Below are 26,049 nucleotides of genomic sequence, written 5' to 3' on the forward strand. Positions count from 1 at the left end.
GCTTCTGCGGAACTCCCCCTCAGACCCCTCCCAGGTGATGACAGCACTAGGAGTCACAATAGCGAACACTCACTGCCTGCTTACTACGTACAAAATATCGTCTTACGTGTTTTATAGTATCGGCCTCACAGCAACCAGTGAGGTAGGTACTCCCATGACCCCCATTCCACAGACGCGGAAACCAAGGTACAGGGAGGTCGGTCCATTGCCGTGGGGATGCTGTTGTTAGCTTCACGCAGTTAAGGGGCCCAGACAGGAGTCGTACTTGCTAGCCCTTGTGATAAGGGGGGAGTGCACACATATACCCACAGACACAGGATAAACATTTTGAGGGCTCATGGGCCAAGCCGCAGCACACACTGTGCCTGGCCCTGGGCAGGCATTTGGAGACTGTCCATGACATGGCGTGGCTGCAGACCGGGCCAGGCCACCCCACCGAGCCACGATCTGTTTGTCCTTATGGGTTCATCGCGGGCAACCCTGGGGCAAGTTCTTGTCCGGCCCCTCCCTCACATCCAAGGGGACTGGGCACAGGCCTTGGGGCTCCAGATGCAAATGCCATCCTCATAAGTCTGCTGAATAAATACCCAAATTACTTCAGGCCTAAAGGTGGGGCCAGAAACTAATCAGGCTCCACAGAACCAGAGTTTTGGTGGTGAAAACCAAATACCCACACACACATGCACATGCAATTGAATCAACAAAAAATATAGTCACTTCTGAACAAACAGAATTATAATCAGATCCAGAACTGAGGCACCAGGGCCCCCACCCCAGGCCGCCCACTTTGCCAGGAGCCCCGGGGTCCCCAACACGCAGGACGGAGACCCTGGGTCTAGAAATGCACAGTCTACCTGGGCCGGGGTCTTGGGGTGGGGAGTGGGGGGCCTGGGGAGCATCACATCCAGGTCCCAGGAGAAGGGAGTGCCCGGCAAAGAGCCGCCACACTTACATTCTTGCCTAAACAGCCAAGCGAGCGCACGCGTGCCCTGTGAGCCAGCTCTGCTCCACCCTGCCCCAGGCGCCCGCCCCGGCTCAGCTGGTCACTGGGGCCCAGACACACCCAGCAGATCCTCTCTCAGCTCGTCCACCCCAGGCCCAAGCCCTTTCAGGTCAGAGTCAGAAAGGAGAGCCCAGCCACGCCCGCCTGGGGGTTCAGTGAGAGAATGCTGATCCCCGCCTGAGTCCCTCCTGCCACCCCCAGGGCTTCCCCTGTGCGTGGGGACAGGCGGCCCTCCTTGTCGGGTGGAGGACATCGATGTACCCTTTGTCACAAGCCCCTTTAGATGAAAAAGCCATTCAGACAGGGCGGCAAAGGTTGGGACGATTCATTACCAGGCGGGCAGCAGCCCCGCGAACTCCTTCTCCCTGTCCTGTCCTTCTTTGCTGGGAGCCCCCACTCCTCCTCTCAGAGCTTCTTGTGGCATGAGACCCAAGCAGGTCCAGCCTGACGGGTCCTCATGGCTGGGGCGGGGGAGTAGAAGGGCCGGGGGGCGGGGGGTCCCTCCCTGCAATGTCCTCTGAGAGTGTGCCTCCAAGGCCCAGGCAGAGCAGCCAGGAGGTGCCTGCAGCGGCCCAGAGACAGGCGGGCAGAGTCCTTTCCTCGGGGCTGCAGGCGCCTGCAAGGGCTCCGCTCCCCAGCCCTCTGCTCCCTTCTCAGACCAGAGATGAGGGCCCTGTGCCCTGCACAGTGCCAGGCACACGATGGGCGATGCAGATGCTACCCATTAACTGTCAGGCGGCCTCCATCCACTTCAGACACCACCCCCCCGCCCCCCACACACACACACACACCCCAGGAGAGTGACTGGGGCCAGAGGCTCCGGGACTGGAGAGCCCCGTGCTCCTGGCCCGGCTGTAGCTGCCCTCCCTCCCACTCCGGCATGCCCCTGCTGAGCCACCTCTCCCCCACAGGCCCTGACCTGTGACTGCCCTCCCTTCCTCCCCCTCCCCTGTCCCCTCCATTCTCTCCTCCTCATTTTTCTTTCTCTTTCCCCATTCCTCTGTCTCTTCTCCCTTCTCCCTGTCCCCAGGCAAACGAGTGGCCGGTCGGCCGTCACCATATGCTGACGTTAAGTGCCAGGTAGAGGCGTGTGCCAGGGGCTCGGAGTCCCTGACCAGCCTGCGAAAGGAGGAAGGCTTCCCAGAGCAGGGGCTGTTGAGATGAGTCTTGACAAATGTGTGCAGGTTTATGAAAAGGGGAGGGAGGGGAGAAAGTTGCTGCCCGAAAGAACAGCACCTGCAAAGGCTGGTGGGGAGGGGGCTCAGGGATCCAGGGAGCTGGCGTGGAGTTACAGCGGGTCTTCTTCGCCTCCTCCTGCCCAGGACCTGTCCCTCCCTCCCTGTGCCCTGACGCTCTAAGGGCCTGGGCTGGGGGTGTCTGGAGTCAGCGCCTGGCTCCACCACCTGTAGGGGCACTGCCAGTCTGTCTGCCCAGCCTCCCACCCTGTCTCCATCAGCACCGGGTGGGAGCAGCCCAGTCCCCCGCTACTTGCCCTCTGGCAGAACTGCCACCCACTGTCCCAGGTACCTGGCCACCGGGAAGGCCTGGGATCAGAGATGGCCAATCCCAGAATCCCATCCCCTTGGCCAGAACGAGTGGTCCCAGGATGAGCACGTGGCCAGGGGCAGAGAGCTGCTCCGTCGCCCAGTGACGGGCAGTGACAGGGTTTCGGTGGAAACTGATGGATGTAAAGTGTTTGATTCAATGCCTCCCTTGGCGCTCAATTAATGTTACCTTTTGTTTCTATTTTTCTGTCCTTCCCAACCACACACCCCAGAGAGCCCAGGCTAGTCCAGGCCTCTCGTGGTACAAGAGGGACACGGAGGCCTGGAGGGAGACCAGGCCTTGCTCCCTGGTCTGCTCCACAGTGGACGGTGTTCTCTCCCATGGTGGCAGGGGTGTGCGTGACTGTCTCCTGCAAAGACTCCGCTCAGAAGACACTGACCCCTCAGCAGACGGTGGCTTTGCTGTGGCCGAGCAGAGAGCCTGCCGCCTGGATGTCCGCTGAGCAAAGACCCCTGGGTGCCTCCCACCCCACGGACCCCGCCCCCAGCTCTCCTCCCACTCCTGCCCCCTGGGTCCTGGCCGCTGCGAGTCCATTCTGCGTTCCTGCCCGGCCACAGCCTGGCACAGGAGCCACCGCGGGCCATGCCAGGCCTCTGGGGTCATTCTGCCCAAACCACCGCATGTTTCAGAGTAACCTCCGCTGTTCCCGTGGGAGTGGGACAACCAGGAAAAGGCCTCAGAAAACCAACCTGGGAGGCTTTTCAAACAAAAGAGTGTGATTTCCTCCAGGGGAGGGGAGGGGAAGGACTGAAGTACCCCCCGCCGAACTCCTTGGCTCCAAGTGCCCAGTCACTGTCTTGGGTGCATTTAGTGGTTTGGCAACCGTGGGTGTATTTTAAAATCTGCTGTCCAGGCAGAGAGACAAAGGAGGCTGGTGTGGGGCCAGGGGAGACCTCAGAGGACGGGGGTACTCATCTTGTTAAAAATAGCCCACCCCACGGCTATTTCTATTGAGCTTGGCAAACAGAGCTGTATGATTTTCCCTTTTTTCGGCCATGCTTTGCTTGGACCATCTGATAAAAATAGTAGATAACAAGCTCAAAAAAAGCTGGGGATATTTTTACATGTGAGCCCCCCTCGGAGCGGGACTGAAGCGGGGTGGCCAAGAAGCCGAGAAGCCCTGGGTAGTTGGGTGGGGGCAGGGTCGGTGCCCACAGAGGACCAGGGAGAAGGAGGTCAGAACTCAGCCAGGGAGGAGACGCGGGCAGGGATGTCATGCTTTCTCCTATGTCCACAGCTCAGGGTCAACAAACAGAAGCTGGGCCCTCCTAACCCACCGTGGACTTGGCTGTTTCCCAGGCCCTGCTGGCCCCAGCCCTGACTTTCAGCATTGTTCCCACCACCCTCCCCAGAGGTGGGAGCTGGGCTGGAGAGGAAGCAGGCGCTGGGCATATCTCTGGGCTGGGTTAGCAGTGCCAGCGCCCAGGGCAGGGAAAAGACCTTCTGGAGAAAGACCCGAGGCCCGAAGCTGAGGCTCAGATGAGGAAGGGTCAGGCCTCCCAGACTGGACAACTGGCCCATTCAGGAGGCATCATCAGCCCACGGCTTCACGAGGCTGAGACTTAACCCAGAGTGGCAGCACCTTGGGGACGTGAGAGAGCCCTGGGGTGTGTGCGCGTGCGTGCGTGCGTGCGTGCGTGTGTGTGTGTGAGTGTGTGTGGGCCATGCACACACTGTCTAGGGTGCACTCCCGGACAATGGCGGCCCGTGGAAGTCAACACTGGTTCCCATCACAGCCACCACCCTGAGTACAGAGTCTGCCCTGAAGGACCAGGACCTGGAGGAACCGAGTGTGGAGACAGAGGGGCTGACGCTGTGGGAGGCTCCAGGGCAGGCAGCCGGCCAGAGGGAGGGGCTGGGAGACCCCCGAGGGCCGGCCTCCACGCCAGGAGACAGGCCTCTTCTTCCCTCCCTGGGGATCAGGGCCGGACCCAGCGCACACACCAGCTCCCTGAGCGCCGTGGGGCCAGTGGGGCCAGTGGGGCCGGGGGAGGGGGGGCACTGGATGAGCTCTTTGTAATTTGGGCCCTTAAGTGTATAACTGGGGACTCCCCATAGGCAGAGGTGGGTCTCCCCACAGCCCCATAACCCACAGCTGCAAACTTCCTGGAAGTGACGAGCTTATGAGACAAGCCAGAAGCTCAGCACAGAAACCCGAGAAAATTTTGGACTCACCTCCCTGCCCCCATCCCTGTTCTCACCAGAACTGATCCAATCTCCCTGCGGGGGGTAGAAAACCACATGCACATTCCCCACAATGACCTTAACAGGTTGGCAGGACAACCCATTCCCATTTAGAAGATGGTAAACTGATCCACACAGCATGCCAGGGGCACCCCTTCCTGCTGCCCAGGCCCCTTAGCCCAGCCAACCTGGACGGGCGGCCCCTCTTCTCCAGCTCCTGCAGCCCTGAGCCGGGCGCAGCCGCTGTCCTCTCCCAGGCAAGGAGGCAGGCACAGACTCACTGAGGAGGGGTGCTTGGGGCCTGGCACAGCCTGGCCTCTGCCACCCAAGAGATGGCCAGAGCAGCGGGGCACTTGCCGGACAGAGCACTGGACAGCGAGTCAAGAGTCCTGGGCGGGCTTTGTAGCAACTCACGGTGTGACCTTAGGAGAACCACCTCCTCTCTCTGGCCCTCGCCTTTGTTAAGAACTGCTCCTCTAGAAGGAATGTTTTTAAGCACAGCCACTGGCACACAACTGCTTCGGTGTTTTGAATAAATAAATGGGAGTCAGTGCGAGGGGGCCACGGGGCTGGCTGGACCAATCCCTTCTGGGCCTGTCAGGTCAGGCTTCTAGGCCAGTGGCCCCCAGGAAGGCAAATGTCCCCAGCTGCCCCCAGAGCCATCCCTTGTCTAGCAGAGCCATGGCCTGTCCACAGCTGGGAGAGCCAGCTCCGCAGGCCCCGCAGCCACCAGCGCCCGCCCTGGGTCGGTTCCCCATCATTACCTCCAGCAGTCCACCCGAGGGCCACATGCCTCCCGGGGAGCGCAGTGGGCTGTCAGGCTCCGGCTGTCCTGGGCACTGTTGACTTTGCAGGAGCAGCTGGAAGCCCGAGTGGGGCCGGGGGGAGGAGCAGTGCTGGACCCAGCAGCTGGACTAGCAGGGCCAGTTTCTCAGCTGAAACTTCAACGCAGGTAAAAGGTAAACAAATAAACAGGAGTCCTGGGCAAAGGTGCCCAGGAGTGAGGGCAAGAGACAGGCCCAAGGGGACAGAGCCCATCTGAGCCCGAAGATACTGGGCATTTAACTGTGTATAAACCTCTCTCCCCCTGAGCCAGCTGACTCCTCAGATCTCGGCTTTTCTGGGCTCAGTTCATTGTGCTTTGAGTACACCCAGTTCCTGAAGGCTCATAATGACTAAGAGTTGTCTCTGAATGAGCACCGAAGGTGTGCCGGCACTGTGCTTATGTCTCAGGTAGGCACCACAGAAACCCCACCAGGCAAGTACGGGAGTATTATCATCAACCTTGTTTTCCAGATGGAAAAATAGAGGCTCAGAAAGGCACACAGCTAGAGAGTGGCAGAGCTGGGATCTGACCCCCTTCTTTCTGTCCACTCCTCACACGGCCACTTCTATACCTTATCCAAGCCACCATACTCTCTTACCTGGACGGCTGCAGGGCCTCCCGCTGGTCCCTGTTCCCACTCTCCCCTTGTCCCATGTAGTGAATTCTCTACGCATCAGCCAGAGTAAGCCTGTTGGAGTGTGAGATCACCTCCTTGCTCTGCTCATGGCATTCACGGCTGTACTGTGACTGATGAGGCCCCACATGATCTGCTCCTCTGCTACGCCCCCTCACTCTACTCCAGCCACACTGGCCTCTGGCATTGCCCCACAACAAGCATACACCTGCCCCAGGGCCTTTGCACTTACTGCGCCTGTTGCCTAAAATGCTCTTCTCCATATACTCGTATCCATGTGACTTACTCCTTCAGGTCTCTGCTCAAAGGTCACCTTGTCAGAGAAGCCTTACCTACCCTGCATAAAACAGCCTACTCTCTCCTACCTCCTCTCCACCATCCTTGCCCTGGTTTATGTTTCTTCAGAGCAATTATGGCTACTGACATGAGTATGTGCATGCTGATCCAGTTTTTTACTATCTCTACCTACCAGAATATGAGCTCCATGGAGGCAAGGGGTTTTGGTTTTTTGTGGGTTTTGTGTTTTTTTTGTATTTTTGTTTTAATATTGATTTTTAGAGAGAGAGGAACAAAAAAGGGAGAGAAACATTGATGTGAGACTGATTGGCTGATTCCTGCATGTCCTCCCTTCTCCACCCCACCCCCACCCCCCAGGGACTGAGCCTACAACCTGGGCATGTGCCCTGACCAGGAATCAAACCAGTAACCCTTCGGTACATGGGATGACACCCAATCCACTGAGCCACATCAGCCAGGGCAACAAGGGTTTTTATCTGTTTTGTTCATTGCTATATCCCCAGAGCCTAGAATGGTGCCTGGCACATAGTAGATGCTTAATAAATAGTTGTTGGAAAAAATAAATTAAAGAATAAGTGATTCTTGAGCTGGAGTTCTTATGTGCTCTGCTGTTCCTGCCTCCGGGCTCTCTGTCCAATTCTCCTTGTAGGGGCCCCTCTGGCTGAGGGCTGACCTCCTCCCCCACCCACACCCAGCTCCCCTTCCCTGGCAGCATAGAAGCCTGTGGAATCATGCTCAACTTCCCTCCCTAAGCTCCTGCCGGCTGCTTGGGCCCCACTGTCAGGCACTGCTTTGGGCACTGGCTCAGACCCTGGTACACAATGGAGGCTCAACAAACGTGTGCAGCCTGATCCACATGAATGAAGGTCCACTCACCCAAATTGTGTTGGATAAACAGGTTCCTGGCTGACCCTCGGCTGGGACGGGCTGCCCTGGTTCACCCAGCCGGCACCCCCCACGGTAGCAAAGGCCCCTTCTGCCATTCATTCCCTGCTCTTGCCTGCCACGGCGGCGGCATGGATTCCTCTCTGTGCAACCAACATTCTACCTCAGCCGGTTGCAGCCCGGGCCCCGCCTTGGTTTCCTGGTCTGTAAACAGGGAGCCAGGGCGAACCTCTAAGCAAACCTAGATTTGTTTGGTTCCTTCAGGGTACTCTCCACTTTACAGAGTGATTCACCACGGAGCTCTTTAAATAGCCAGTGACCTCACGGCTTAGAATATAGGATGCAACTTACAAAATAGTTCTGATATGGGGCCAGCTCCCCGACGAGGTACTGGCCACACCGGTACCCGCTGTCCCAGGGAGGTCTCTGGGAGACCGGGGAGGAGGCCAGTGTATTAATAGAAATTTGACAGCTTCTTTATGCGAAGTTGAGGTGGCCTGGTCCCTCTCGGGCCACCTGTCTGTGCCCTGAGGGCTGTGGGGCTCAGTCTGGGTTCAGCATGCTCTGGGCATGGCAGGCATTCTGAGGGCCAGGGTAGTCGGTGCTGGGCCGAGGCGGGGGTGGCTTAGGGGGAGCTTCTGCTGGACCCTGGCAAAGGTGTGCGTCCGGTAACCCTGGCTGCCCTCCTGGTATTCCCTGAACAGGGAGCATGAGGCCTCTGGACTGGGGAAAGAACGGGAGGTCTCTTGGTGTGAGTTAAGGCCTGCCATGTGCGAGGCGCCACTTGGTTCTTCATCTATTAAGCATTTATAGGGCCTCGTATGTGCCAAGAGCTGGTAGAAGTACGCAGAGCAAGTCCTGGGGGAGCTCACGGTCTGTGGAAGAAGCAAGTACGAGCCTCGTACAGGGCTGGCGCTTGGTAAGGCCCTGGGAGGCACACAGGGAGGGGCTAGCTTTACAGGCCTCGCTCCAAGGCTATGGCACTGGAGCCGCCAGGCCTGTCTTACAGATGAGGAAACGGAGGCCTGGAGAGGCCGGTTTACAGGTGGCAGAACCAGAACCCAAACCTAGCCCTCCCGCCTCCAGGCTGGCGTGCCCACCACTCGCTCCTTAAAGTTGGTCCGTCCTCTGGGGACGCCTCTCTTCCTTGCTTTTACACTCAGACTTGGACTTGAATTTTTAGGAGAAGCAGATTTTCTCTCAATCTCCCATTTTCTCTCCTGGATCCTTTGTTTCAAGCAAAAGCGATCGTCAAGGTGAGTGGGAGTTCGAAATTCAGACCTCAGTGAGAAAACAGATTCACGCTGGGAAAGCCACACAGGGTAATGGCTTAGCACGAGGACTCTGGGGCCGGCCACGTGGATCCCAGCTCTGCTGCCTGTCAGCTTGTGACATTGCTTTACCTTCCCGTGCCTCAGTTTTCTCTTCTGTAAAATGGAGTGATAACAGCACCCATCTCCTAGGGCAGTGGTCGGCAAACTGCGGCTCGCGAGCCACATGCGGCTCTTTGGCCCCTTGAGTGTGGCTCTTCCACAAAATACCGACTTCTGCACATGGGCACCCCTCCTCAGTGAGTCTGTGCCTGCCTCCTTGCCTGGGAGAGGACAGGGGCTGCGCCCGGCTCAGGGCTGCAGGAGCTGGAGAAGAGGGGCCGCCCCTCCAGGTTGGCTGGGCTAAGGGGCCTGGGCAGCAGGAAGCGGTGCCCCTGGCATGCTGTGTGGATCAGTTTACCATCTTCTAAATGGGAATGGGTTGTCCTGCCAACCTGTTAAGGTCATTGTGGGGAATGTGCATGTGGTTTTCTAAAGGTCCCCCCTACCCCCCGCAGGGAGATTGGATCAGTTCTGGTGAGAACAGGGATGGGGGCAGGCAGGTGAGTCCAAAATTTTCTCGGGTTTCTGTGCTGAGCTTCTGGCTTGTCGTCTCATAAGCTCGTCACTTCCAGGAAGTTTGCAGCTGTGGGCTATGGGGCTGTGGGGAGAGCGCTGTACGGGAGTATTATACCACATTTTCGCCCGCACGTGGTATTTTGTGGAAGAGCCACACTCAAGGGGCCAAAGAGCCGCGTGTGGCTCTCGAGCCGCAGTTTGCCGACCACTGTCCTAGGGTTATGAGAGAAGCCTTGAGTTAGTTAGTCTATGTCCTGCACAACCCCTCAACAGTGCAGGACATAGAGAGCACCAGACAGCATTAACATTAGGGTAAGTAGGATTCTCAGCAGCATGTCTGACCTTTGATGAATGGATTCAGAGCTTTTACATTAAAAAAAAAGATACAGGAGCAGCGGGAAGCGGAAGTCCCGCCTTTCTCGCGCTTTCTCTTTGGAGGCTGAGGCAACGCGGAGGACAGGAGCCTTCTGAGAGCGCAACCACCGCCACCATGAGCCTTCTCAACAAGCCCAAGAGTGAGATGACCCCGGAGGAGCTGCAGAAGCGGGAGGAGGAAGAGTTGAACATGGGCCCACTCTCCGTGCTCACGCAGTCCGTCAAGAACAACACCCAGGTGCTCATCAACTGTCGCAACAACAAGAAGCTCCTGGGCTGGGTGAAGGCTTTTGACAGGCACTGCAACATGGTGCTGGAGAATGTGAAGGAGATGTGGACCAAGGTCCCCAAGAGTGGCCAGGGCAAGAAGAAGTCCAAGCCAGTCCACAAGGACCGCTACATCTCCAAGATGTTCCTGCGCGGGGACTCGGTCATTGTGGTCCTGCGGAACCCACTCATCGCTGGCAAGTAGAGGCTTGCTCCCTGCTGTCAAAACTCACTCCCCCGTCCTGCAAAGACCCTCCCTTTGACACGAGAACAATAAAAGCCTGGTGTGTTTGTTTGTTAAAAAAAAAAAAAAAAAAGATACATTATTGCCCGGCCAGTGTGGCTCAGTGGTTGAGCATCAACCTATGAACCAGGAGATCACGGTTCGATTCTCAGTCAGGACACATGCCTGGATTGCGGGCTCGATCCCCAGTGTGGGGCATGCAGGAGGCAGCCAATCAATGATTCTCATCATTGGTGCTTCTAGCTCTCTATCTCCCTCACTGAAATCAATACAAATATCTTTAAAAGAGAGAGAGAGAGAGAGACATTATTGCAAATTCCTACTCATTCTTCAGAACCCATTCAAACATGACCCCTCTTCCAAACCGTTGCTAGAGTGTTTGTTCTTCCTGCTTAGGGCTGTCATAGGAATTTGTATCCCGCAAGTATGCAAAGTAGGGAAGGGGAAGAGAATTCATGTCACTGCACACCTAACAAACACCAGGCTCTGCTAGGCCGTGTCTAGAGTTTATCTCATTTATTCTCTGCAGTGACACTGAGAGATAATTCTCCCTTTTTAAAAGAGGCAAGTGTCTGAGTGAGCCAGAAATCAAACCCACTTAGCATGGATCACAATGGTTACGGGTCTGCCTCCCCCGCAAAGCTGGTAGCATTCAGGAATCTTTCACCCAGAGTGGTGACAGAGGCAGTGTTCTGGGAGGAGAGGTGTCTACTGTTCATCACTCATCAAGAAGATTTGCTCCCCAAAAGATTAAGAACTCACTTCCTACTTCTTTAGACGTCCAGAGCCCGGCAAAAGGCCAGATACTTGTCAGCTACTCAGATGCATTTATTGAGTGAGTGAGTGAATGAGTGAATGAGTGAACGAATGAATGAATGAATGAACGAACGAATGGACTAAGGAACAAACAAACAAGGCAAACAGTGCGGAAGGGATGGGTGGAATCAAAGAGTCTGAAGGCACAGGATCCCTGTCTTGTTTCTCTTTATTGCTCTGGGAGAAAAGCAGCAGCAGGGGAAGCAGAGCCCTGGTTGCAGGGGGCTGTGGTGGAGGGTAAGAGCGAGCTGTTTTCCTTGGCCTTTCACCCCTGGTGAGCGAGCGAGCCCTTCATGCTCCCCCTCCCTGGTCAAGCCGCACCCGGGGCCCACTCCTCCACACCTGGCCGCTCTAGAGGAGGCCTCTCCGCACGCTGGAGAGGCCGAGTACCCTCTTCCTCGGTGCCTGCCCTCCGGTCTGGGAAGGAGGGTTGAGTGGGGCCTTTCTGCCCGCTGAGGGCCAGTGGGGGCCTGGCACACAGTAGGTGCTTGGTCGTAATGGCAGGGAGCCCAGCCTTAGCTTTCAGCCCCAATGGGCCCTGAGAGGCCCCAAGCGCCAGGCCCCGGCGGCGCTCCCTCTCCGCCCCCTAGTCTGCAGCTGCTCTGCTCTTCAGCACTCAGTGGCCCTCGTCAGTGTGGACTTTTCCAGGGCCCCGAGCCCAAGTCCATAAACACCCTCCTGGGGTCACTGCCCCCAGGACTGGAAGCGCTGGCTTCCCCATCAAGGGCCCCAAAGGGAAAATGGCCAGCGGGGTAAGGGGCAGTGGCCAGAGTCTCGGTCACTCGGTCACTCTGCCTGCGGCTGGCGTCCTGTGGGGTGCCGGCTGGCAGGGGCACCTCCCTCTTCCCCACACAGAGCTGGCAGGGCAGCCGGTCCGGCCTTCTCCAGCCACAGCCTACAGAAAGCATGTTCCCCTCAGAGCCACGGCCACTGGCCAGTCCACTGGGGACATCCCTCAGGGAAGGGAGTGGAGGGAGGGGCGGGTCCAGCACCCAGGCTGGCGCACTGTGGCCGGCCACCCAGCTCTGCTGACCGGTGGTTTTCACGTCTGGCTCCCTGTGGCCCAGACGGCCCCAGCATGTCACTTGGGGGGGTGGATGAGTAGGCGCCTGCCCAAACTCGAACTCACAGCTGGAGTTCCCAGAGGCTCCGAGGCAGGGCCCTAGGCGAGGGGTGGGGAGAGAAGAGAGGCCTCTGGAGCCTGAGCAGGCCTCCCGGGTGAGGTCCACACGTAGGGCAAGTGGGGAGGGTACTGGACTTGGTGCTGCTGAGCCAGAGAGACCAGGAATACCGGGACTACCAGAGGGGTGGGTCCGTCTGCAGGCCCCTGGAGGAGGGGAAGCAGGAAGAGGGAGAGAGCCTGGGGAAAGAGAGAGGGGAAGACTCTGTCAAGGGCAGCAAGCACACTCCCACCCTCTCCGGCTCATCTCCTGACCCTCCCATCCCCAGCAAGCTTCCCAGAGAGGCCCAGGGCTCTCCTGCCTCAGGCACTTTGCTCAGAAGTGCCCTTTCCAACCCCTCTCAAGACGCCATCCTTTAATGCCAGCTCCCAAGTTGCCCCTCTGCAGTCTTCCCTGGCTCCCCCAGCTAGGGTCCCTCTGAACTCTCAGAGCACGTGGTTTACACACCCCGTTTTTTCTGCTTTGCCTCGGACATATTCATTAATTCAATCACCAAACATTATTTAAGCAGCCTCTGTATCAGGTGTGGGGGGCACTGAGCAGTTAGACTCGGTTCCTGCGCTCATAGGAGATGGTGGTCGTGGGCAGATTGCAACATAAGCAAACAGCCCTTCTGCTGGAATTCCGTTTAACACGCCTCCAAATGAACACCTCCCAGAGCTGGGCAGGAGCGTGCACTTTTGAAACATAGTCCTGGCCCTCAGGGCGAACGAAGAGACCAGGACAACGAGGAGAGCTCAGCGTCAGGGGCCTGGGAGCGGCAGGGCCGAGGCTGAGCAGGCCTCGGCGAGGACAGAAAGTGGGGAAGGGCTTTCCAGGCCCAAGGGACAGCATCTCAAAGTACAGACTTAGCAAGTTGGGCACTTCGGGGTTGGGGTTCTGTTTAGCTGGAGCCATGGAGGGTGTGAGAGCTGTGTTGCTGGGCAGGTGGGCTGGAGCCAAGCGCCAAGGCAACCACGCCTGGAGCTGGGTCCATGGCAGCTGTTCTTCGCAGGCCGTTCTCTGCCCTCTCTGCTCTGGGAGACTGACTCCCATGGCTACCTCGCTCTCCTGCCTGCTGGCTTCTGATGCAATGGAGCCAACAGGAGGACACACGGCAGACTACCTGAGAGTCATCTCAGATAATCTCAGGAGGAGGGAGAGGCCCTGCAGCCAGCAGCCTTGCTGGGCCACAGTGTGTCCCTCTATCCACAGCCACCGATCCAGGCAGGTGACCCCTCTCCTGCAGCAACAGCTGCCTCCCCGACTCCTTCAGGCTGAGAGCCCTGCCCCTGCCCCCGCTCTTCCCTGGGCTGCTCTGTCCCACATGGGTTCCCTCAGCTCTGCTCACACCCCTGCAGAGAGCCCTACATCCCATTAAGAGAGCTTCAGAGGCTGTTGGGGTCCCTGACCCATCGGGACTTGATATTGGAGGCCTTGGGGGAATACCAGAGGGTGTTAGATGGAGAAGGGGCCTGAGGACGGAGGCTCCCAGGCTGCGCTTGTGGGCTGGAGAAGAGGAGGAAAGCATTGTGGAGGAGCAAAAGCTCCCGCGGCTGCACAGAGGTAGGAATGTGAGGAGGGCAGGCCCTGGGAACTAAACGTGAAAAGGCCCAAGGAGTAGGGAGAGGGGCAGGCAGGGGGAAAGGGCCTCATTGTGCTCAGAAGTTCACTCTTGATCCCATAGCTGGTCGGGAAGCCAGACGTTTTAAGGCATGACACAAGTCAAGTTTACGCAACTGCCTGGTGGCCTGTTGGGGGTGGGTTGGGTGGGGGACTGGATGAGAAGCCAGAGAACCTGCGAGGGCCTGCTGGAGGAAGCAGCCGTGCGGGGGGAGCAGGGAGCTTGGAGGACTCGGGACTTTGGAAGGCAGACTGACAGGACCTAGATGATGGCTGTGGTAAGAAGGGAACTGAGTAGAGTCGTGACTTGGCTGACATCTTGGGGGATCGGGGAAGTCAGAGGAGGAGCAGGTCTGCAGCAGAGAGGAGGACAATCAAGGGGGGAGGGTCTGGGAGAGAGGGGAGGGCTGGAGACAGGAGCTGCGGGATGTGCTTGAGGCCAAGGTGGTGGCAGGAGCTCCTGGCGACCATAGGCAGAGGGAAAGGTCAAAGAAACCAAAAGGCAAGAGAGTCCTGGGAGCCGAGGGAAGGACATCAGCTAGTGTAGAAAGAGCCGGCCCGCTCTGCAGGGCATTCCACCCTGCCCTGGGCAAATGCCGCCTGCTGCCTGGGGCGGGCATCCCACCACGTCCAGGGCCCTTTGGAGCAGGATAGCCCCGTGGGGTTCTGCACTACAGAGTCTCTGAGTCCCTTTGGGGGAAGAGGACAAACACTTCTTGAATTATCATCGTATGTAACTCTCGTATACACTACCTCAGGTAGTAACTTGGCCACGTAGCTGGTAACTGGTTAGGGCAGGGTTCCAACCTGGGCAGACTGGCTGCTTAGCTCTGCTGGTTCTTCAAGGCTGACCATGCTGCCCACTCGGTGATGCGGAGTCGTCTCTCCAGCCAGTGGCCTTGTGGTCATGCACATCTCACCGCTCTCCTTCCATATCGGCGCTCACTTCCTCCCCAGGGCAGCTCCTAGCGCTGCGACGTCTGGGGCTCCGAGTAGCCTTGCCTCCCTTGCTCTTCCCCATTCGTATAATCTTGCCAGTTGGGGTGGCCCCCGCAGAAACCCACTCCATGCTCCACAGGACTGCCTCTCCTGGGTTTGAAGTCTGTTCTCACAGCTCCCACTTCTCATCCTCATCTCTGAGCTGGGGTTTCAGGGTCCCTCTCCAATCCTGTTTCCCAATCCTCAGGTTCTGAAAAACTGAAACATAAGCAAAGCCTCATGGGAATTTAGAAGCAGGCTCTGCTTCAAATAAATTCAATATGTGAAACTGAAACCAATGATGACTGATGCCGACTTCCCATCTTCTCCTCCTTCCAAAGTTGCTCATTGCAGCCCAAAGGCTGGTGGGGCCCGGGGCCCCTCCCGACCCTGAGATTCTGGGGTTCTGGGGAGTCCCAATAACCTCCCCAAGGCCACAAGGTCTCCCCTTGAGATGGTTCTAGCCCTTCTTCTTTCCTAGTCCTACAGACTAGGATTTAATTCCCCCCCCCCACCCCCATCCCCGGCCTGGGAGGCAGTGTGGCCGGCCCCACCAGGCCAGACGCAGCCCCACACACACCCAGGCACCCACAGCACCTCTCAGCTGCAGCCCTAATCCTAGATCCGTTTAAAACTGAATTACGAGCCTGGCGTCCAGTAGTTGAAAAGCCCGGGCGGAAAGGGATTTACTGGCCACATTAAATCATGTGCTTTTTGTTAAGTGTGCCGGGCTGCGGAGGTGCTCACGAGCTCCACGCCCCTCCCCCTCCTCCCCAGGTCCCACCGAAGTGCCCCTCCCTCACCCACAAAGACCACCTCTGGGGCTCTATCAGCTTCTCCCGGAGCCCAGGCCAGTCCCCCTGGTCCCACACCCCCTGCAGTGGCAGGCCATTCTTTTACCCCCAGTTACAGGGAGAAGCCTGAGGTCTCCGAGCAGAGAGGCGGTTTGCCCCCAGACGTGCTGCCCGGAGGCAGACACGGAATCGGAATCGACAGACTTCTTAACCTGGTGACCCCGCGCCCCTGGTTTTACAAGCACAAGTAAGCACTCCAGGCCCTCTTCTGGGAAGCGCTCCTCAGCCTGGGCAGGAAGGGCACGGAGCCCAGCTCTCCCTGTAAGATCGCTGGCTATTCAGGCGAGACTCTTGAGAAAGCACTGAGGCCTGGCCCGGGGGTGGGGGGCAGGAACCCCAGTACCCGCTCCCAACCCCACTCCACTCGTAAGCTGGTGAACTGCTGCTGAATCACAGCTTGAGTCCTGGGGCACAGGTTCACAGCCCGGTGTGAAATTCTAGCCCGGAATCCATCACTCAGCTCCTGCCCTCACCTCCAGTCACTCCCGCCAGTGCCCCCACTCCACCCCCACGTCCCCATCCACATTCCCGCGGCTCCCCTGGCCCACCCGCTGCTCCTTCCACTGTTTGCTCTCCCACTCTGCCCTCTGTGCTCACATTCCTGGCCAGTTCCCTCCCAACCCTGTCTCCAGGCACCCCCTACTCACCACCCCCCCCCCCAGCCACCAGGCACCCCTGGACAAGTCAGGCTCTGAGCCTGCAACACCAGGAGATTCCTGCCAGGCCACCTCCCCAAACGAACAGGCTGCAGGAGTCTGCTGAGCCCAGGGGCTCGACCAGGGTGCCCAGGTACCAGGAGGCTCTCTATGTTGGTGTTGGCAGGACTGGCTGCCTCTTATTGCCTCCCCGCCACTCCGCCCCCCCCCCAAAAATGGAGGCATCTTTGGGTCTGTTTTGGTGGAGGAGAGGCAGGGCCACTGAAGCATGGCCCCTTGGCATTGGCAGCCATTCTGCCCACTGAGAACATGCTGTGGTCTAGCCTGAAGCCCTCAGCCCTGTCCAAGTCCCAACGAGGGACCCAGTTCCATCTGAATGGCACTGCAGGCACTTAAAAGTGTGGGTCATTCATGGTCTTGTAGAGGCCCATAACATACCAGTTTGGGTAGGCTTGGTGGAGGGGGGAGGGCTTTCCACCCATTTTACAGAAAAGAAGACTGAAGCCCAGAGAGCAGGCCAAGGTTGGAGTCCAAGGCTGGAGCCAGTGGCACAGCAGGGGCCAGTACCCAGAAGTCCTTACCCCCTATCTGGGGTGCTCACCCTCATCCAGGCTGGACAGAGAGGGGGAGGCCACCAGGTTCTGCAGAGCTCTAACAGATCAACCTTGAACCCCACCCTCCACCTTCTCAGGGGCCACTTTCTGTTCAGCTAGAGATTCCTGTCACCGCTGCTCAACCCTATCCTTACTTGACAGGGTGAGCTGGAGAGTTGAGGGGGAGCAAACGTCCCCTCATAGGCCATCATAGATGGGTGTTCTGTTTAGTTTTAGGGAAGTAGCAAAAGTTATGCTCAGAGATTGACCAGCAATTGATTGAGCACAGGTTCACTGTGGGAATTATAATAATTCCTCAATAGAGTACAGGATAATATCTCTTAACTAGAGGCCCAGTGCACAAAATTTGTGCACGGGTAGGGTCCCTAGCAGCTGCTGGCCAGGGCCTCCTTTCGTTCCGTGCCGCCCCCTGGTGGTCAGCGCACATCATAGCAGGTGATCAAACCCCCGGTTGGTCGAACTCCCGAGGGGACACTTTGCATATTAGGCTTTTATATATATAGATAAGCCAAATAAATAAATAACATAATCCAGCCGGCATGGCTCAGTGGTTGAGTGTCAACCTAGGAACCAGGAGGTCACAGTTCCTCAATGTATGTCATATGTCTATCAAAACATTTTTGTCTTTGTCATAAACAAGTGGATTAAAACAACTTCACTGAAGCCATAAACAAGCGGATTTGAAATCACATTGGCCAATGCACAGCAGTGGGGCCTGTTGATCTAGAAATGCACTTATCCCTCTGAGCCAGCCCCCCAAGGGGCTGAGAAAGGGCTTCAGTTTCCCCACCAGCATCAAGGGCCCAGGGTGAACTGTCTTCCAGGGAAAACAGTGTCCTGGGCTGAGGAAGCAGAGAAGGGGAGGGAGCTTCTGTGGGTCTCCCCGTCTCTTCTGGGTGGGAAAGGGTTGGAGAGGCTGCAGGGGAGAGCTGTTGCCCCCAGCGCCCCCCTCATGCTGCTCAGCACCCCTCAGAAGCTAGGACAGGGCTGGGGATGGGCTGGGAGTGGACAAAGTTGGGCCAAGAGTTCAGGTGCCTCCAAAAGAGGTGATCAATCATGAGGAGGGCCAGAAGGGAGGGAGGGGGAAGCAGTGAGGCAGGGGAGAGTCTGGCAGGAAAGCAAAAGGGAAGAACACATCATCTCTGAGGGGCATTGGGACGGGCATCTTCTACATCTAATTGTAACAACAGCTTTGAAGGAATGCCGGGGCCTCCCCATTCTAGAGATGAGAATACTGAGGCTCAGAGAGGTTAAAGCGATTGTCTCTCAAGGTCAAACAAAATCAAAGGACGCTCACCATGGCCAGTAGCTCAGTGGTTAGAGCACCGGCCCACAGACCAAAGAGTCACGATTTCCAGTCAAGGGCACATACCTCCTTTGCATGTTCCCCAGCCCCAGTAGGGAGCACGTGCAGGAGACAACCAGCTGAGGTGTCTCTCTCACATCAATGTCTCTCTCTCTCCCCCTATTCTTTCCCTTCCACTCTCTCTAAAAATCAATGGGAAAATATCCTTGGGTGAGGATTTAAAAAAAGATCAAATGACCCTCTAAGCTGGAACCCAGACCCAGACTCTTTGATCCTGAGTCCCAAACGCTTTCTTCCCCACCAGACTTTAAGCTCCCTGAGAACTGTGCCCATTTAGTCCTCCACCACCCTAGTACCAAGCTCAGGGCTTAATGATATAATAATAGGTGTTCAATAAATATTGTCGCTCCAATGATTTGTCAGGGCTCCGCTTTGTTCATAAACACGAGCTAATAATCCCTGAGGTGGACATGCCCGGAAGTCGTGTTCACACCAAAGCTTTTGGAGCCCCTTCCCGGCCTCCACTCTGACCTGGGCCTTCCGGACAGTCATCCTGCTGCCATCGGGGCTCAAGAAGGCCTCCATGTCCCCATCTATGAAATGACGGGGGAGACGGGATGACCACTTACCTTCCTCCAGTGTCGGGGTGCGCGACTCTACTCTGTGGCCAGGAGCCACGGCCCAGGAAGGCTCCAGGCGTCTCAGGAGATTTACTTTAACAAAATTCCCGGGAAGCATATGAAGTCGAATTCATTTTGTGCTTTGGGAGGAAGCCCCACAAATCAATGAAAGAGAACAGGTAGGGACTGCCAGAGAAGGGGCACGCCAGATTCAAGTCGCAGCCCCGCCCCTCTTCAGTCACATGACCACGGGCAAGCCTCTCCTCCCTCGGCCTCAGTTTCCACATCAGTGAAATGGGGATAACTGTACCTGTCCTGCTAGCCTCGGAGAACTGTTGTTCTTCAGATGAATCAGCGATAAAAAAGACACCTTTGCAAGCAGGAAAGAGGTGTGTCAAGGTGATGTGCATTTATTGCATCTAAATTATTGTGTTTCCCATTAGTATTGTAATACAGCCCAAAAGGCTGAAGAGCTCATGGGAAGCCCACACTCACGGCTGCTTGGAAAGGTTTTTTTCTACTAGTATTGAGGGGACCGGAGGAAGCTGAGCTGCTTAAAGCAGTGTCTCACGGTCAATAAATGCTGGCCCTTGCCCTAACCGGCTTGGCTCAGTGGATAGAGCGTCGGCCTGCGAACTGAAGAGTCCCAGGTTCGATTCCAGTCAAGGGCATGTACCTTGGTTGCAAGCACATCCCCAGTCGGGGGTGTGCAGGAGGCAGCTGATTGATGTTTCTCTCTCATCGATGTTTCTAACTCTCTATCCCTCTCCCTTCCTCTCTGTAAAAAATTAATAAAATATATTTTAAAAATAAATAAATAAATAAATAAATAAATGCTGGTCCAGAGAATGAACGGTGGAAGCAATGACGACCATGCATGGGTTTGACTGTGTCTGCGCTAGATAGCAAGGTGGTAACATATGGGAGGGACTCCTTTTATGTCCCCGGGGTCAGCAACTAAGAGTTCCTGAAAAGATGTTGAATTTGTCTCTGATACAGGGTTCACTGTGGGGAGGAAAGGGCCACAGGCGCGGGAACCTTTAGGAATTTTGAGCTATTGCAGGGAGCGACTCAGATCTCTCTAGGCAAAGAGGGCCAGCACTGAAATTGGGGTCGGTTTCTGCCCCACCCCCACCACTTCCTTCTGCTCCTTACTTCCCCTCCCCTTTCCTACTTCTGCTCCCTGCCCCCCTGCCCCCCTCTGGTGCAGCCAGAACCTGGCCTTGCATTGGGGACAGTGCAGGGAGCGTGGGAAAAACAATCAAACCTCGGTCAGCCGGATAATTAGCTGCTCCTCTGTGACCATGGCCCCCGGTCCTCTCCCCCTTGCCACCGCCCCTCACCCCTGCCCCTCAGGACATGGGTTTCCGAACACCCAGGCGACATCACCTCATTAATGTTAATGGAAGTCCGGACATGAGCTGGGACGGTCATAAATTGCCCTGTGTGAGAAAGGCTGAGAGAGTTCGTGTTTGTGCAGTGCATGTGTGTGCATGTGTACACAAGTGTGTGACACTGGTGTGCTGCATGTGCATATGTCTGTATTGTCCAAAACAGAAAGTGTATGTGCGTAAATGGAATGTGTATCCTGCATATATATGTGAGGGCAGATGTGTGCACTCGAATATACCTCTGCAGCGATTTGCACCTTTGTAATCCGTGTGTGTGTGTACATTTATACCAAAGTATGCACCGCATCATATGTAGGTGCCTCCGCATACACATGTCATACACACATGTGAGTTCATACGTGATACACACTTACACATACTGTGAGTGTGCTGTGTCAATATTTGTGCATCTCTATGGGATATATAGTGCCAAAAATAATGCCTGGGATGTATCAAGCACCCAATTAATGTTGGTTATTTTTACCATTAATAGATTTACACGTGTAGACCTGTGTGTGCGGGGGGCCCACAGGTGTGTAAGTCTGGGACTCAAGTGTGTGAATGTCTATATCCAAGCAGGCATTGTGACTCTATCTGTGTACATACATGCAATGTTCGTGTCCGTGTGTCTATGTCCTCCTGTCCACATGTATGGGTTTCCTGGCACACTCTTTGTGGAGACCAGCAGGGCAGCTGCAACCTGGCCCCATCCTCCCTTCCCACGGGGCTGCTCTGAGGGGCTGGGCTTGGCTGCAGCATCCACAGCCCGTGCCACGGTGAACACGGCTACTAATATGCAGATGCCGAGGGCTGAGCTGGAAACCTGGAGCCCCTCTTCCCTCTCTTTCTCTCCAAGTTCTGTCCGCCCCCACCCTCAGTCTCTCATTTGCCCACTCCCCTCTCTGTCCCCTCTCAGGACAGCAATAGCCTCTTGTGGCTCCTAATCCACTCTCCACACAGCAGGGAAAGTGATCTTTTAGAAATGCAAATCTCATCACCTCCTCAACTCCACCAGCTTAAAACCCCTTAATAGCTTTGCATTGCTCTTTGGGTAAGGTCTCCAATGCCCTCCACAGCCTCTGCGGCCTGGCCTGGGCCCTCTCTCCCACTGCCCAGCTCCTGCCCTCTGAGGGCCCACACCTGCGGTTCCCTCTGCCTGGAATGCTCTTCTCCACGTCCTTCCCCAGCTTCTCCTCCCATTCAGGCCTCGCCTCTGGAAGCCTCTACTTACAAATCCCCCCAGTTTCATGCTTTCCGGCCTCCCTGTCATTCCCCCCACTGCCCTAAACATACAGGCAACTCGGTAATCATGCTGCTGTGTCTTCCTTGCCTCCCCGGATGCTGTGAGCTCACCAGGTGTCCTGGTCGCCATGCACCCAGGTGCTGCACTCAGGTGGCCCAGACCTGGTGAGGCTGGGCAGGGCTGGGCCCAGCTCTCAAGGAGCCAGCAGTCTCCTGGGAGAGACACAGACCAGAGAAGGCTTTGAGCAGGTGCACTGAGGGATGGGAGGAGGGCGAGAGGGCCCTTCAGGTGCTGGCAGAGCTGGGCCAGAAGAAAGGAAGAGTAAGCCAGGCCAGGGGGTTCCAGAGAGTGGGCACAGCCCGAGCAAAGAGCAAGGGTGGGTAGCTTGCTGCTGCTATAACATAAAGTATAACATGGGAAGTACTAAGAAGTGAAACTGGGAACGCCAGTGGGGACCGGGTCATGGAACTTCAAACAGCTTGTCTTTTTTTTTTTCTTTAATCCATCAGACACTTATCAGTCCGAGACTCCCAAGTCCTATTTTTGTTGGGGACACTCCTACCCGTGAGGCAACATGTGGCTGATGCCTGTTGGAACCGGCTCAAGGACCCCAGGGATGGCCACTGGGTCCACGGCCCCAAATTCCCCCTTTATCAGCAGGAAGGAGAGGCCCAGAGAGGAGCAGTGATTTCCCCGCAAACCCAGAGCTCAGCCAAGTGTCTAAGTTCAGCCCAAATTGGGCCACCCAGCCTGCAAAGAGACTGTGCCCCGGGGGTCAGGGGTCAGGGGTCAGACAGCTCCTTCCCCAGGAAGGCTCCGGTCCCCTCTAAGTGGAGGGGACCAGCCCCTCACACAGGCCCCAGGCAGGAACTCAGCAGATTAGCTCTGTGAGGAGGCCCAGGCAGGGACGGGGGTGGGGCCTCTGGGAGAGGCCAGGAGCTTTCATTCCCCCCTTTGAGTTGCTGTTGCTAATTCAGGTCCCAAGGGGCTTGAATTGGACCCAGCCACTTAATCTTATAATACCTCCCAGCAAGGCCCCTTTGTTCTCCCTCTTGCATAAGGTGGTAGGAACTGCTGCCACCTCCCCCTCACAGCTCCTTGGTCACTCAGCCTGGAGCCTCTGCTGGTGGTGATGGCTGCACCTCCCGTCTCTCCTGGGGTCCCCAAGAACTTTCCTGTGGGGGCTGTTTAAGGCAGACAGCTGCAAATAAAGACACATCTCTGCATCTGTCTCCTCCCACCTTTGGGAGGCCCGGCATTGCATCCTATGGACCCTCTGTGCAGGGGAGATCCCCAAACTGTGATGTTCACTCATCACTGGAATAGCAAGGCCCTGGCTGCCAGAGACCCATCCTGCTGAGGCGCACGCGTCCTCTGACTCTCAGAGGCAGCTGGCTGGGGTCTCCCTTTCCCTTCTCCCACTCCTAGGGTATGAGCGGCGCCGTGGCCATGTGAGCTGTGCACTTGCACAAGAGCCCACGTTTAGAAGGGCCACATCTGCTGTCTGTCACCATATTGAAATTCTTAATAATTTTTGAACAAGTAGGGCAGTATTTCCATTTTGCTGTGGACCCCACGAATGACGCAGCTGGTAGAATTTTTGAGCTAGCCCGGAAGGCAGCCAACCTGCAACTGAGGAAACCTGGGTTCTGGTCCCAGCTCAGCCCCGGCCGGATGTGTGAACTTGGGTAAATCCCTGTCCTCCCTCTGGAACTCAGTTTCCCTAAGAGAAAATCAGTTCAACCAACGCTGACTTGGAATACTAAACTAGCTTAACTAGTTCAAATATTAAAATACTGTCAAGAACTACCAAAGCCCTAACCAGTTTGGCTCAGTGGATAGAGCATCGGCCTGCGGACTCAAGGGTCCCAGGTTTGATTCCGGTCAAGGGCATGTACCTTGGTTGCGGGCACATCCCCAGTGGGAGGTGTGCAGGAGGCAGCTGATGGATGTTTCTCTCTCATCGATGTTTCTAACTCTCTATCCCTCTCCCTTCCTCTCTGTAAAAAATTAATAAAATATATATTTTTAAAAAGAACTACCAAAAAGCCATGCTCAACAGGGGCCTAAATCTAATGGAAATCATCGAAAGTGGGGGACAGAAAGGAGAAGAGGGTCCCTCTGCATTTGCCCACTTGGCCGCTGTCCAGAGCTTGGTGCAGGGAGCCAGGGGGAAGCGGAGAGAGTGCCTGCCCTGGCCTCTGCGTCCCTTCCCGGGAAGCCCGGAAGGCCATGCAGGGAGAAGGGACGCTTGAGTTGGCCATGGGCCTAGAGGAAGGACAGGCATGGTCCAGGCCCATTTCCCCTGTTAAGGCACGCCTCTGTAGCTGGAACCCCCTCGGAGAGGGCCAGTGCTCTAACACCATCCTCACCATCGCTAGGCGGGAGGGCAGGCTCGTCATGCTTGTGGGAGCATCAAGGGGCCACCACTCATATCGCACCAGCCAGGGTAGCCCCTCTCCACCTTCCCAGGTTCTGAAGGACCCGGAGTCCTTCCCAGGGTAGGATCATGTCCACGGACAGTTCCTCCAGACCCAGAGCGCTACGAGGCCCCAGCCAGCCTCCACTCGCTGACCCCTTCTCGCTGAACACCGCATTAGCCCATATTGCATGGGAAGGGGCCCAGGAGGAAACAGTCCCTGCTCCTTGGGCGCTTCAGGCCTCACCCAGAACCCTCCTGCCTTTGCACCTGCTGACCCCAGGCTTCTGGAGGTCCCTGAGGGGTTGGGTGGCTTCCCCACTGGCTCCAGAGATGTGGGCGGGGTGTCTGCACAGCAGAGGGGCTTCCTGGAGCTGGGACTGTTTGCTCCCTCCTCCACTCCACCATCAGTGGTTAGGACAGTCAGGGTGAACGGGGCCCCAGTGGGTCCCAGGGCTCCTGGGGCTTACTCTCCAGATTCCTGCTGCATTCCAGCTTCTCGGGGAGATAAGTGGGCCAGGCCAGCCCATGAGTTCCCGTTAGTGCTAACCAGATGGGATCCTGCCCATCTGGTTACCAGTAAGTCGCAGGTCCTAACACAGTGCCTGGCATATAGTAGGTGCCTCCTAATATTTATTAAGCAAATGAATGAAGAATGAATGAATTCATTCATTCTTCCATTTCACTGAATGAAAGAATGCATTGAATAATAAATGAAGCACCACCTGGAAGCTTTCAAGTCAAATCCGAGGTCTTCCTTACTCTTACACAGGCTGACAGGCTGTGTTTAACCAGACTTCTTCTCTCGCCTGTGGTTTGCTCTTTGGAGTTGGAGTTGAGAAGGAAGAAAGGAAGGAAGGAAGGAAGGAAGGAAGGAAGGAAGGAAGGAAGGAAGGAAGGAAGGAAGGAAGGAAGGAAGGAAGGAGGGAGGGAGGGAGGGAGGGAGGGAAGGAAGGAAGGAAGGAAGGAAGAGGGGTGGGTGTGCCTCTTGTCCAGAGTCTGGGGCAAGCTACACAATCTCTCCTGGGCCTCTAGGTCACAACTCAGACTTCCAGAACACCAGGAGAGAAGGCACCCTGGTTCGTCATTACCAAACTCCTCAGGCTCAGCCAAGGTGACTAAGGCCCAGAGAGGGGAAGGAACTTGCCTTAGGTCACACAGCGAGTTGGTGGGAGAATTAGGACTAGAACCTGGGATGCCCAGAGCTCTTCCCATCCCTCCAGGGACCCAGCAATTCCAAGCCCAGACCCTGTGAGCTCGGTTCACCCCTGGTCAGGCAGGCCTGGCCTGTGACCTGGGCCCTGGCTGTCCCTAGCAGTGCCGGCCTGGCCACCTGCTGGCCAGAATGCTTGGAATTGCCAGGGAGATAGTAGGTTTACGGTTTGTTTGGAATCAGGCAGCCTTGCACAACTGTGAGGCCTGCAGGAAGCTGGGCAGACCCTCTTCTCCACCCCTGCTCTGGGGCCAGAGGGCTGGCAGGCCACGGGGCACACGGAGCCCAGGCACCAGATCAGTGGAAGAAACCTGACTGTTTATGGTGGGGATAGCTCCCCAGGCTCTGTTATCAGACCTCACGCAAAGAGGGACTTCAGACAGCTGATCAGGCAGCAGTGGGGATGGTGGCCAGGGCCCCAGGCCCGCCCAGTGCTATCTTGGAATGAGCTCCAGCCACCCCCTCCCTGGGCTGCACTGCCTGCCTGTTTCCAATGGAGGCTCTCTCACTCTCTGGCCACCACTCAGCCATCAGCGTTAGATCGCCAGTCACTCCCATTCTACCGGCCAGAACTCCAACAGTGAGGCATCCAAACCTTTCTGGCGTGGAAGTCTTCACCCTCCCCCCAAATCTGCAGTTGAGTGACTCAGGACGCTGTCCAGTTCCTATGCCAGCCTGCCTCCCCAGAGCTCTCTCTTTAGAAAGATGCCTGGGACCCACAAAAAAAGATATATCTGGTGCTGATGCTAGTGGACAGTGGTGTCCAGTTGGCAGAGCTGACCAGGTCATTCTCTTCTAGGTGACACCTTCCATGGCTCCTCCTCACCCACAGGATAAGGGCCTAGCTCCCCGCACTCCCCTGTGATCTCGCCCCTGCAAGCCTCTCCAGCCTCAGCCCCGAACTCTCCCTGCTTCGCACATCATGATCTAGCCCCAGGAAGGTGACCTATAACCAAGCCTGGCCATGCTGCTCCAAGCCTCCAGAC

At 56.6% G+C, this 26,049-nt stretch overlaps 1 pseudogene across 1 annotated transcript; it reads left to right on the top strand.

Annotated features, from left to right (window-relative positions):
- The first annotated feature begins 9,703 nt into the window (after positions 1 to 9,703).
- On the top strand, positions 9,704 to 10,221 carry LOC102442844 (annotated as a pseudogene). The gene has a single exon (XR_001346090.2). The product of XR_001346090.2 is annotated as a small nuclear ribonucleoprotein Sm D2 pseudogene (transcript).
- The last annotated feature ends 15,828 nt before the right edge of the window (positions 10,222 to 26,049 follow it).

This window comes from Myotis lucifugus, unplaced genomic scaffold (genome assembly GCF_000147115.1).
Source record: "Myotis lucifugus unplaced genomic scaffold, Myoluc2.0 scaffold_755, whole genome shotgun sequence".
In the NCBI taxonomy this organism is placed as follows: domain Eukaryota; kingdom Metazoa; phylum Chordata; class Mammalia; order Chiroptera; family Vespertilionidae; genus Myotis; species Myotis lucifugus.